The 13616-nt window shown below is 51.0% G+C and overlaps 1 protein-coding gene across 2 annotated transcripts in view; it reads left to right on the forward strand.

Moving 5' to 3' along the window:
* The window catches only part of EEPD1 (endonuclease/exonuclease/phosphatase family domain containing 1), a 73113-nt gene that overhangs the window by 47659 nt on the left and 11838 nt on the right, over positions 1-13616 (forward strand). The window lies entirely within an intron of this gene.

Below are 13616 nucleotides of genomic sequence, written 5' to 3' on the forward strand. Positions count from 1 at the left end.
CGTTTCCATTCTGGGTAAAGCAAGGAGCGCGCTGCCTGCCGAGCTCAGAGGCGGCAGGACACCCGGATGAGCGAGTGTAGCGGAAGGGCTTTCTAGCTGCCAAGGCACTCAGGCCGTATTAATTCTTAATTACATATGAATTCTTAATGTGCACCCAGCCATAAGGCGCACTAGGTCCAGGAGTGCATGAAGCCTCTCTGGATGGGCTTGAAACTTTGAAAAAGTTACCTCTCCTAAAACAAGTCTCTTCTCAGTAGTCACTGCACTTCCTGGTTTTACTTCTGATTAAAAACAAAAAAACACAACAACAGACCAAGCTGGTAAACACGCAGAGGCCGGAAAACACCGGCAGGAAAACATCGGCCAGGTCTTTGGAGCTGTGTTACTATCCGATCTGGGGGGCCGCACAGAGAAGCCCGTCTGGGGAGCCAAGGGCTGCGGGGTCCGGCAGAGAAGGGGGCTGTGTGGGGCGGGGTGTACAGTGTGGCTCAGACAGGCTCCTTCCTCACTGTGTTATTTCGGGGTTGCTAATCCTCTCTGTGCTTCGGTTTCCCAGTCTGTAGAGTGGAAATCCTTGTAATCCCCAGCCCACAGAGGTCTTGAAAAGACTAAGTAGACAGTCGACATGATCCCCCCTGGCTGATCCCCCCCAAAGTTAGCTGCTGCTCCTGTGCCTTCTCCTTCCTCCTCCCCCTCCTCCCTCTTCCTCGCCAGGTCTGGCCGTGGCTTTGGACTGTTCCCTGTCTCCATACGTGACCGGCAGACAGCTTTCCAAGACGGTCTGAATGGGCACGGGCCCGCTTCCTTCTTCCTTCTTTTGTGTTGTGTGTGCGTCAGTTCAGCCGCTCGCACTGCTGGCCTCTGTGGCGCGCTCTGCGTGCCAGGCAGGTAGCAGACACCTCAGAGAAGTCCAGAGGCAGCCAGTGGTCATGCGCATGGTGGCCAGCTGCATGTGAGTGGCAGGTGGAAGATGACCTGGCACAGACCTGATTTGCACCAGTTTATAGGAGCCTCAGGACTTATAGGTGCTTATCCACCTGGACAAGTGGGGGACCCACCAGGAAACGCTCTTGGTGACTCCAAGAGCGTTGCTACCGGAGCCTGGCCTGCAGACCAGCAGCCTCGGAAGCAGTTAGAAATGCAGATTCTCGGGCCCCGCCCAGACCCCCACCTAGGAACCAGGAGGTCACTCTTCACTTCTTGATCAGGGCACATGCCCAGGCTGCGGGCTCGATCCCCAGGAGGGAGCGTGCAGGAGGCAGCTGATCCATGACTCTCTCATCATTGATGTTTCTATCTCTCTCTCTCCCGCTCCCTTCCTCCCTGAAATCAATAAAAATATTTTAACAATAAGCTATAAACCCTACAGCTAATCATCCTAAGTCTGTCTACCAATTTCTTGTTAAACTTTTAGACCCACAAGAAGGTGGTTTAGTGCACATAAATGTCAGGACCCGTGGCATCCTCTGAGGATGCCTTTGGGATCCGAAGGGCTTTTGTCAAACATCCCTCAGGTGCCGAGAACAAGGACCTGCTCTGAGAAAAAAGCTGCCCTCTCTGCTTTCAGGGCAGGACGCTTTTGTTTTCCTGAACTGAAGTCACACAGACTTCGTTCCCAGGCTTTATAAACAGGCCCACCTAATGCCTTTCAAACAGGGCATTGCATGAAAGGAAATAAAAATATTGGTACAGCTTGATTTAGTAAGATCATTTTTCAACGGCCCTTTCAACCCGCTTCCTGCAAAGCTGCAAACAATAGCTTGGCCGTGGCCTCCAGCTGGAGGTCACCCTCCCCCGAAGGGCCAGAGGGCAGAGCACTGGCCCACCCAACCCTCGACCTGCCCAACTCATGGCCATTGCCTGTGCCACTCCCACCCCACCCCCTCCAGGCTCCCTGGCCTCTGCAGGCCATGACTCAGCCGTCCATCAAAGCTGACCGCGTCCATCTCCGTCCTCTAGAACCCGGGCTCTGAGGCTGCACAGACGGGGGTGAGGCCACTCTTCGGTCTCCTAGCTGTGGGACTTCCTCTGCGGGTTATTGCCAAGTCTCGGTTTCTTTATAGCATGGGGGTGGGAGGTGTCACTGATACCTACTTCATGAGAATTAAGTGAGATAATGTATGAGCTAGAAGGGATTATGTATATGGTAAGCACCAGAGCAATGGTGGCGAATTCTATTCCTCCTGCTGCTAATTTGCTGCTGCTGTGGCCATTGATATTTTATATCATCATCATCACCATTGATAACTTCCTCCTCCTTCTCTCTTGAGGAGCCCAACTTGAGATTGATTTGTCGCCATTAGTGGATGTTAAAAAGGAGTCCCCCGCTCACCCCGCTTGCCAAATTGTCTAGGACAAATGCCTGCCAATCTTTCATGCCTGCTGCTGCCAGATGTTTCTCCCAGACTTTCAGCTTTGATGTCTGGCTCTTAGTCTAGCCGTTCTGCAGGCGGAGCAGGGAATTAATTGCTAAGTCTTCTGGGGGCTTCATGGGTGAGATAAAGTGTGTGCACTTCACCAGCGAGCTGGACTGGACCCACTGAACTTGGTACTTGCACCCAGGAGCTGTGGTTCACTCAGTGGAGTTAGAAGTTAATAGATTTGGGAGTTTTTCAGAAGGAAATCGGAGGTAGATAATTGTCACGTAGATGCGTGTGAAGAACCTCAGGATGCTTGTACCTGCGGTTGGTGATGGTGTTTCTGAGCATACACACGTGTACATACATGAGCACTGACTCTGTGGTTGCAGTACACACTTCCAGAATGTTTCCCATGATTTGGACTCCATTTAACTTAGCCTGTGTGACGGTTGAGCGCTGACTCTGGGCCTAAATTGCACTGCATACCAAGGGGGTGAAGCGATGGAGATGCATTTGAGTGGCATGGACAGGATCCCAGGATGTCGGAGCTGAGGGGACCGCCCAGACCATCCCATCAGAACTGTCATTTGCGGGCAGAAGGCAGAGGCCGGAGGAGTGGAAGTGTCCCCCTTGCCCAACCAGCTGAGCCGCCTGCCAGGGGAGTTCACATGTTCCGGAAGCTTCTCCATAAAGCCCTCAGGTTCCCAGCTCTGGGCGCTGTGGAGGTAGGATTCATTTCTCCACCCAGGAAAGCTGTCATAGCTTCAGTTGTCTACAGAACGTAGCCCCGTGCAGAAACGTTCCTCAGAGAGGGACAGAGAGCCCAGGGACACCAGGAGCGTTCTGTGTGTGGTCAGGGCCCAGTCGGTGTGAGACAGCACCGCGAACGCCCCAGTGGTGCAGAAACCACAGCCCTCAGTTACATGCTGTGACTGCGGTTTGATCCCATAGTGGCTGTTCTGAGGGGACATCTGGTGGGTAGAATGTCTGCACCCCCGTTCTTCCAGCATCAGGTCCTCCACTGGTGACTTCGGACGCATATAGCCCAGAACCTGGAATGTGTCATTACTTGTCCTACTTTCTCCTGTTGTGCTCTTTCTCTTCTGTCCCAAGCTTATAGTTCTCTGAATGTGAATTCTCACCCTGCACGGCTGCCTGTAACTCCTGGGAGCTTGAAGTCGTATGACTCCAATAAATCATGGTTTACCTGAGCTGACCTCCAACCAAGCCCCAAACATTGTCATTTAAAAAAATGTTGGCTTTCTATCATTAGAAATTATCATGAAATAATTTTACCTAGAAGTGAAAATTTCTATAATCCAATTGCTCATTTTTTGTGTAATTGTGGTGTATGTGTTTTTATGATGAATACTTAATGAATTTAGGTTGGAAATATTTTTTTAAAATTTTGGAGCCGTTTAGAGACAATGCTATGAATTTAGGAGTGGCCAGGAAAGAACTCACGCCTGGAACTTGTTTCATCCAGGTCGCTGCTGCACTCGGAGAGTCTGAATTGAGTGCCGTCTTCTCCACGGGAGGTCGTCCTTGGTGGTTTCATAACTTTGTCTTTATTCTCTGAAAGTTCTGAGCTCTTTACTTTCTTAGTGGTTGCTCTGAGTTTAACATATGCATCTTCACTCATCAGATTTACTCTCACTTATCTCAGTGAGCTATGGACACATGACTCCTAAGTGGTTCTATTCCTGCTTCCCCTTTTTATGCTGTTGGTGCACATATTACATCTAAATATGCTACAGACCTGACTATACATTGTTCTAACCATTGCTTTACATATTCTCCCATCTTTTAAAGAAGATGAGAGGAGAAAGGAGCACACATATATTTATAGAGTTGTCTACATTGACCTTCTCATTTTCCATTTCTGGCTTTCCTTCTTTCTGTGGATTCACGTTGCCATCTGGCATCACTTTCTTATTCTAATCCAGCTTTGCTCCTTCCCATCTCCGTCGGGCTGTTGTCCACTATATTCCATTTCTGTATGTTACATACCCAGTCACACAACGTGTACATGTTGTTTATACAACACGAGTAAAGGAGGAAATATGCACTTATACTGCCTTGTATAATTGCATAATTACCTTTCCTGGTTCTCTTCATTTTTTCATGAGGATTTGAGTTGGTCTGGGCTCGCTTGCTTTCAGTCTAAAGAATGTTAATATTTCTTATAAGGAAGGTCTGCTAGCAACTAATTCTTACAGTTTTGTTCGTCTGGGAGTGCATTGCATCTTCCTTTTTGAAAGGTGGTTTTTCTGAACTTAACACATTGCAGACCAGTAGTTTATTGCTAGCTTTAGCCAGTAGCTAGATAAGTTTCTATTGAACGAGTACAAAAAAGTTTCACATAAATGTTAAAGGCATGCTTTAAAATTAAACACCCACTGCATTTTGAAGTTATTTATTACATGTTCTTACAAGCTAATACCTTTTAAAAGAATTCTCATGATTGTCCACAAGCCTTAGAACAGAAAACACGTAAATTCCCGTCATCCATCTGCCATGTGTTCAGATTCCTGGGTGACAGCACTTTGAATATGTCATTCCACTGCCTTCTGGCCAACGTTGTGGATGCACATTCAGCTGTTAATCACATTGGGAGCAGGTGACTGGCAAGCTGGATGTATGCCTCAGCACCGTGTTTACTGAAGGGGTATTTCATTTACTGGGTTTCTGAAGAGTGACTCACACTTACTCCGTGTCCCAAAGCTGGTTTGAGGAAACTTTGAAGGCTTTTTCTACATAAAGTCCAACAAAACATTTCACATAATCTGTCTGGCAAAGAGAGAATGAAAAGGAGAGAGCATCATGTTATTCTTGTAAGACCAAGGACTTTGTACTAAGAAATATCGGATTTTGATTCTCAAATTATATGTTATTAAATCAATTCAGTAAATTGCAACTAGCATTTGTTTCATTATACATGTTTACGAATGGATGGGTGGATAGATGGATGCATGGATGGATGGATGAGGGGATAGATGAATGTGTAGGTAGATTGATATATATATGTATGTATGTATATCACACACATATATATACACACACTAGAGGCCTGGTGCATGAAATTTGTGCACAGATAGGGTTCCTAGGCCTGGCTGGCGATCAGGGCCAATCGGGGCCTTCCTTCCCAGGCTGCTGGCTGCCAGCCGGGGCCTTCCTTCATTCCTCGCCACCCCCTGGTGGTCGGCACATGTCATAGCAAGCAGTTGAACTCCTGAGGGGATAATTTGCATATTAGCCTTTTATTATATAGGATACATACACACACATAGTTGGCAGGCAGACAATTAACCAGATTGCCATATAAAAACTTTTTATTTCCGTGAGTCATGGTCAAAATGTTTGAAAACTGCTGTCCTAGACTATTTATTGGCTTGGAAGAGGGGAAGGAGGGCTTGCCCTGGGGTTTTTCCAGTCCTGGACAGGCCCTGCTTGGCCATGGGTATATCCTAAGCACTTCTCCCTCCTGCCTTGTTAGTCTCTTGACTCTGTTTTGCTTTTCAACAGAAAGAAAATCTGTCCAACTCATTGCATTCCCTTTCAAAGTGCTGCCTGTGGCCACCACCTCATGGAAATACCCACATTGCCATGGTGACAAGAGTTATATGCAATTTCCTGTCTTGTTCGGTCCACCCTCAAATGCTTCTCTTATCAGGAAATGCTAACAATGAGTTGGTATGAGAGAACTTTCAATTCATTTTTTGACAGAATTCTGAGACTTTTCATGAATGATTCATTCATTTCTTGAGAGCACGTCTTTGTGTTCAGCCAAGTTCGGGCTAATTTGTCATTTTAAACGACACAGAAGGGCAGGCAGGTACAACTGTTTGGCTCTATGACTGAAAACATTTATGCTGATGTTCTTCGCAGTAAGATGACTGAGCTGGTCAGGAAGGCTTGCTCTGACAAAAATTGATTCCATGGAGAGATCTATCAAATCGTTAGCTACCCATTTAGCATGAGTGATTCCTACAGGTGATAAAAGACGGTGTGGGTGGCATTGAAAGGGTGAGTTGAGGCCTTAATGAGATTTGAAACTCCTGGGAAAGCATCCAACCTGCTTGCCGAGATTTTGATCTGTCTGCCCAGAAGTGCTGACGTGTACTGACACCCCTTGCGAACAGAATCCAAGACTCGTTTCTAGATCCTGGACATGGTTTCCCTACGACACTCTGCCCTGGGCTACCTCCCCACTCCTTCCCTTGCCCTAAGCCTGTCCCTTCAAACTCTTGTCATGAAATACAGACTGACTTTCCCGGGCAGAATTAATGAGGTGGGGAAGGACAGCCAGGGACCACAAAGCCACTCCCCGTTTGTGAGTCCCTCCAGAATTACCTGCCTTCCCGGTTGCCTGTCCTGGCTTCCGACATCCCGGGCCAAGCAAGAGATTCGTCTAAGTGGCGGTATAGAATCGCGATGAGTCACAAAGCACCCCTCTGATGTGTTCAGCTCCGGGAATCCACAGGGACAAGTGCCCGGGACTAAAGCAAGATCCTCAGCATTTGCCAGCTGAAGGGCTGGACCTGGAAGGAAAGGGACAAGTTCTGGGTTCTGCCTGAACCCCACCATTAACACCAGCTCCTGGGGGATCAGTAAAGCCTTTACCCCAGATGATAAGGTCGTGAGACTGTAGTTTGTGTTAGTGCTCATCGTTTCTACCCAGCAAGCTTGGTCTGCCCCCTGTCTCCACCTGGCCAGCACCCCGCTGAGGAATAGATGCCTGCATATCGATTGTTCATTTCGCGTCTTGTTATCCAGACACGCGTGTGGTGCAGTCAGTTTGAGTGGCTGCATTTGATCCTGGACGTGCATTTGAGAATAAGAGGGGACGAAGAATCAAGTATTTTTAGGCGTCGGTTCAAGATGTGGCAGGGACATTTTTTAATGTTGTTTTGGTCCTTAATTTATTTATGAGCAGCACTTAATCAGCTTTTACTTATGAAAAAGAATTAACTGTGTGTGTGTGTGCATGCACAAATGCATGTCTTCTACATGGATAAACTTCAAGCCAATTAATCAGTATTTATATTACGGCCAGAAAAGTGAAATTTCTAGAAAATGTGAAGGCAGAAAGAAAAATGAAATTACTATTTGGTCTCTGCGATTTACTTTTTAAAAAATGTATTTTTATTGATTTCAGAGAGGAAGGGAGAGGGAGAGAGAGACAGAAACATCAGTGATGAGAGAGAATCATCGATCAGCTGCCTCCTGCACGCCCCCTCCTGGGGATCACTCCCCAAACCTGGGCCTGTGCCCTGACCAGGAATCGAACCATGACCTCCTGGTTCGTAGGTCTACACTCAGCCACTGAGCCACGCCAGCCGGGTTCTGTGATTTACTGTTGTTGTCCAGTCCCTCCTTTATATCGTTGCCAGAGTAACTCTTCTAAAACACAGGTCTGATCATATTGCTCAGTCCACCTGGCGGGAAGCTGAGTGGCATAATGGAGTCAGATAGATTTGGGATTGGGGTCCTGGCTCGGCCACTTGGCTCTGGCTGATCTTAACCCCTCCAGCCCCGTGCCCCTCGTTTTTCCGGTGGGAATAATGCCTCCGTTGCAGGGCCCGGTGTGTGAGTCTCAGCAGCGACCTGTGTAAGGAGCGTGCATAGTGCCTGGCACGCGGCCAGCCCCCTAGCGGACGGATAAACACTCTTGATCTGATTCGTACATCATTTCTCATCCACTTGGTTTTGTGATTCATCCCTTCTTTCTGTCCTGTTTGCTTTCGTGCCACCTACTCCCAGAATGTTGGAAGGAGCCCGGAAAGCCTGTGAAACTAAGGTCAGGCAGGTGGGCTATTTTTAAATGCCTCTGGCAGAAATGTAATGGGAGAGGGCGGCCACGGGAAGATAGCTGGGGGCTGGCTCTGCATGTCTGCCGTAGGCACAGGACGCGTCTGCACACCCCAGGAAGAAGGCGCTGTTTCATGGCTGTCGCTCCTGCCGCCATCAGGTGTCTGGGACAAAAAATCACAGTCCCCCCGCCCCCACCATCCCTGGCTGCCTGCACAGAAAAGAACACCAAGTCTTCGTGGTTTGTCCCGATAAAGTAGGAAATCGCAGGCTTTCAAGACTAGGGTGTGGCATCATGCAACTCAAAACAAAACAAGGCATGAGTCCGCAACCCAGGCTCTGCAGGCGCTATGTGCATGATTGTTGCCTCCGAGGAAGGCAGGCTGCGAAAGCGCCGTTTAGAAGAGCTGACGGCGGGCAAACAGCCAGTTCCCGAGGGTCTGTGCACCAACTGTTCCATGGGACGGCTCCTAAGGAATTCGGGGTTCTTCGCAGACACGTGTGGGAAATGCTGGGAGTCTTGCATTTGACGTGAGTCTGAGAGTGACCTCGTGTTTATGGGCTGAGAAGATCTGTGTCTGGGGTTTAAAACTATGCGGGTGTCCCCTTGGGAGGGGAGGGGCAGCTGGTGGAAACGGCCAGCTTTGTTCTGCTCCTGCATTGTTCTCTCCGGGACTAAGTAGCTAAACCATCGTTTCCTACCCGAATGTGTTGGCCTCTCTCTCCTCCCGGTCCTCACCCTTTCTGTTGCCTCACCTGAAACCTCAGGGTAGAAATGCTCTGATTGATCACTTGCCCCGTGGGAGGCTTCATGTGGGTTCAGAGGCCCTTTCCCCTGTCTACACCCACCTTACCTGTGCGTCAGCCTGCTCCCCTGACGTTGTCAAAGAGGGAGAAGACCCTAGAAAAGCGAGCATACGGTTGGCTAAATCACTGCGGTTTGTCTTAGGAAATGAGTCACCGTCATCTGACGAGCGGGGGTGACATGGGACATCTGCTTGCAGGTAAAATGCGGCGTCCGTGCTTGGGCTCCCTGTTGGATGTGTGAGCATTTCATTAGGAAGAGCCAATGAGAAGCCGACCCCTCGGCCTTCACTGCTGGCACGTTTCTCAAGCAACGTGAAAACATCGGCATCCGTGGAATGGCACGCGGGTGCCAGGCCTGCTGCGGCACCCCAGGGCCTCTGCTGGGATCGGGGCGCCTGGCTCTGCCTGCAGCTTTCCTACGCTCGCCGAAAATAGCCCAGAACCCTCCAAAACGCGCGGCTATTTTCAGACTTGCCTCCCCTTGGAATAATTAGCTTCAATCATTACTCACAAGTTTATGCCTAATTTGGGAAGAAGTGCTTGTTTTATTTGTCCCCAAACTGTCTTTTTTGAGCTCTGAAAAGCCTACGTTCCAGAAATGACTGGGCTGCACATTCCTCTCCCAGGTGCTCAGTGACCGAGCGGAGGGAACGCTGGAATAAACTGCCGGTGGCAGGTCCCCGAGGGGGCGGCACCGGCCCCTGCTCCCCGCCTGGCCCCGGGCCCCACGGCTGGAGCTCCTGGAGTCTGTGTGTTGGGTGGAAGGAGTGGCTCCTTTGCTTCAGCTGAAACATCGAGGCCATTACCAAGCCAGTTTTTTTGTTACTCCTCACCTGGGGGTATTTTTTCCATTGGTTTTTAGAGAGAGTGGAAGGGAAGGAGGAAGAGAGAGAGAGAGAAACATGTGAGAGAGGCACATCGATTGGTTGCCTCCTGCACATGCCCCGACCAGGGTCAGGGATCAAGCCCACAACCCAGGACGTGCAAAGGGCCTGTGGTGGGACAGAGCACGGCTGGTCTGCAGGACAGAAAGGTCAGTGTGGCCGCAGCACAGAGGCTGAGGGTCAGACTGATGAGATGGGTGTACAGGGAGGGTCAGAGACCTGGCCGTGCTGGGCCCTGCGTGCACCGAAAGGACTTTGTACCTTATCCTGCGAGCGACCACAAAATCCCTGAGCGGTGTGAACAAGAGACCTGGAATTAGAAAAGGCCGCGGGGCCTCCGTGCGGAGTGCAGGGTGGAGCAGGCCGGCGAGGTCACAGACACACCGGCGAGCGTGCAGGGAGGGACGAGAGTGACGAGAGGCTGTGGAGGGCAGTGGGCAGGTCTGAGAGAATTAGGAAGTAAGCGATCTTGGCCTAAAAGAAGCGGCGGCAGGTCCTCAAACACCCACGTGTGCCTGCTCACAGCAGCAGTAGCTACAGCAGCCAAAAGGTGGACACAGCTCCAGTGGCCATCGCTGGTGAGTGGACACACAGAATGTGCCCCCTCTGTACCCCGGAGCAGTACTGAACCCCAAGAAGGAGTGATGAACGAACACCCACTCCAGCAATGAACCTAAGCATTGTGCTGAGTGAACAAGCCAGACACCCTATCGTGCGATCCCTTCATCTGAACTGTCCTTAGAGATGGAAGAGACGGGGGCAGCCAGGGGCTGGATGAGGAGGTGGGGAGGGACTGCTTCATTGCTGCTGGCTTCTCTTTGTGGCTGGCTAAATGTTTGGGGGCGAGACAGAGGTGATGGCTACACAGCACTGTGAAGCCACTGAATTCTGCACTTTCAACTGGACTCTGAAATAGTTAATTATTTTATATGTGAATTTTATGACAATCATAAAGAAATTGAACTGAGCCCTGGCCAGTGTGGCTCTATGGTTAGAGCGTTGACCCAAGCATGGAAGGTCGCTAGTTCAATTCCCATTCAGGGCACATGCCAGGGTTGTGGCTCCATCCCCAGTCGGGGGCGTGCAGGCGGCAGCTGATTGATGTTTCTCTCTCATCGATGCTTCTCTCTCTCTCTTCCTCTCCCTTCTTCCCTCTCTCAAATCAATTTTAAAAACCATGTTTTTAAAAATAGGCTAAAAAGAATAAAGAGAAGGGGGAAAAGAGCACAACATTATCGTCACAGTCTTAACTCCCATCGAAGATTAAGAGTCTTAACATCCAAGGACTCAGAGAAGGAGAGTGACTTTGGGCACGTCCCTGAAGGGATGGCCAGGGTGGTGGCCACGTGGAGAGAATGTCACACAGCGTTCCGTGGCTCGTGCACCTCCGTCCCTGCTCTAACTTTCATCTCCATGGAATCTCTAACTTCCCCTTACTCTCCAGTGAGCAGTAGCCCTTGCGAAAGAAATGTTTTAATTGCCCTTGGAAGTTTCCTCCCTCCATCCCCACCCCCGGCTTATTTTTAACCACCTCGTTCAGAAAACATGGGATGAGCGAGTCTGGGAAACACCAGCCCGCCTGTCGACAGGAGGGCGTGCGGTGTCACCACCTTGTCGGTAAAAGCAGCTACTGGTCAGCTGGCAGTGGTGGCCGAGGAAATGTCTCCTTGTTTGCTTTCCGTCTTCCTTGCACGATAAGACGGTTTGGGCAAGGATATGTCACCCAGCTCCTCCCAGGTCCCCGTGGAAAGAGCGTGTTCTCGGAGCTGACCTCGAAGGGGTGGTGGGCAGGGGGTTGAGGGGCTGTGAGCTCATCACTGCTCCCCAGGGATGAAGGCGGGGCCTGGGCTTGGAGAGCAGGGGCTGCCCTACGAATCTGCAAACCCTTGGCCGTGTGCTGGGGCGCCCGGTCCCTACCGGGGATGTGCTAGAGGCAGTGCCACAGCCTGTAGTCCGCCGTGCTGGCCTCCCTGGGAGAGCTGTGTCCCCAGGCCCATGCAGCCGACACACCGATGATGGAACTGACTCTGGCAGGTGATGGGTTCGCTCCAGAGAACCTAAAACATGTGATGCGGGTGGCGCAGTGACATCGCGTGGGTCGTGGGTTTAACTTGTGTTTCCTGAGCCAGATTCTCTCCTAAGTGCACTGAGCAGTAGACTTGGCCAAGCCCACCTGCTGGCAGGGAGCGAGCTTGGCCTGTGACCTCTCAGGTCGTCATTAGGGTCGCCTGTGACCGGCTATGAGCCATGCACTCAATAGGTGCTGGTTCCCCTCCCCCACCTCCGCTCGGATCCTGTCGTTTAAAGATTCAGAAGCGAACCTGGTCATAGGTTGGCCACCAGTGTTTTCTGACTATTTTTGGATTTACCCAAACTTAATGGATTAATTTACTAGACCTTAAAAGAAAACTTGCACTGGCCGGGTGGCTCAGTTGTTTGGGGGTTCAAGTCCCTGTCAGGGTGCATACGGGAGGCAGCTGATCCATCTTATCTCTTATATTGATGTTTCTCTCTTCCTCCCTTCTTCTCTCTCTCTCTCTCTCTCTCTCTCGCTCTCACTCTCGCTCTCTCTCTAAAAAACCTTTTATTCCAGGCAGTTTTGCAAGAGTTCCTTCAGATGGAATCCTTCCTCATAGAGTTCACACAGCAATCATGACAGAGGAAGAGGGAGGAAGGATTTTAATGTTTGTGAGAATCTTGTATTTCCTTCCCCATTTTCCCACTTCTCCCACTCCTGACTTGAAGCCCCCTATGGCCACCTCAACGGGTGGGGGGATTGGGTTCTGCCGTCTGCCCAGCTGGTTGTGGGCCAGGTGCTGTCACCCGCTCATGTCTAGCCCGTGGTCCTTCCTGTAACTTGTCCTGAGAGAGAGAAGCCGTGGAGAGGGACGCCCCTTTGATTCATCTGTCTGCAGGTATCTGTGGCAGGCCTGCTGCGAGCCATCCGTGCCAGCTCCCTGACGCCTTATCCCACAGGTTGTCTGCGAAGAGCCAGAGGCAGTGTCTCGGGGTGCGGGGTGGGGCCAAAAGGTATTTGCTTGTGTTGAATAACCCAGGCTGTCTGTGCAGACCGCAGCACCAGCAGTCAGACGGCCGAGTCTCAGTCAGCGATGTCTGGCCTTGTCCGCAGCTCCTCCAACCTTATAGGGTTGCTTGGGGAACATCATAGTGCACACCTTGGCCGGGCCCTCAGAGATTCTGGTTCTGTCAGGGATGGGCCCGCAAACCTGTGGGTTTACCAACAAGAACCAGCGAGATTGAGATTCGGCTGGCGTGGCAGCGGCAGGTGGTGGGTTAGCCGCTGGGGTTTTAGAGGCACAGCTGGTGTGGGGGGAGGGGGAGCGTAGGCGAGCTCAGGTGTGCAGGCCCCAGTTACCTGGGAGACTGTTTGCGGCCACACACGCCTCCCCCTTTCCATCTCCACCGCCCGCCCTGGTGAGCATCCCAACTTAGAAGAGCAGCATTTCTTCCTCTGCTGAGTGGGCGGAGAACCAGCTGTTCTGAATAAAGCCACAGGCGGGCGGCGGGGTTCAGATGGGAGGGCTCTCGGGGTGCCTTTGTTTTCCTTGGAGGTTCCAGCAGGAAGGACTGAGGACTGGTACAGGCCGGCTGGCCCACCCCTGTGAGGCAGAGGGCAGGAAGCGCACCTGGCTTCATCCCTCCCTCTGACTTCCCAGCTGCGTGACCTTGACCTTAAACTCACACTTGGGCTTGGCTGTTCCCCCGCAGCACTTGGCTCAGCGTGCTGGGCCCC

Source organism: Myotis yumanensis, unplaced genomic scaffold (assembly GCF_028538775.1).
Source record: "Myotis yumanensis isolate MYYU_CA2020_CCGP unplaced genomic scaffold, mMyoYum1.0.hap1 SCAF_9, whole genome shotgun sequence".
Taxonomy (NCBI): Eukaryota; Metazoa; Chordata; class Mammalia; order Chiroptera; family Vespertilionidae; genus Myotis; species Myotis yumanensis.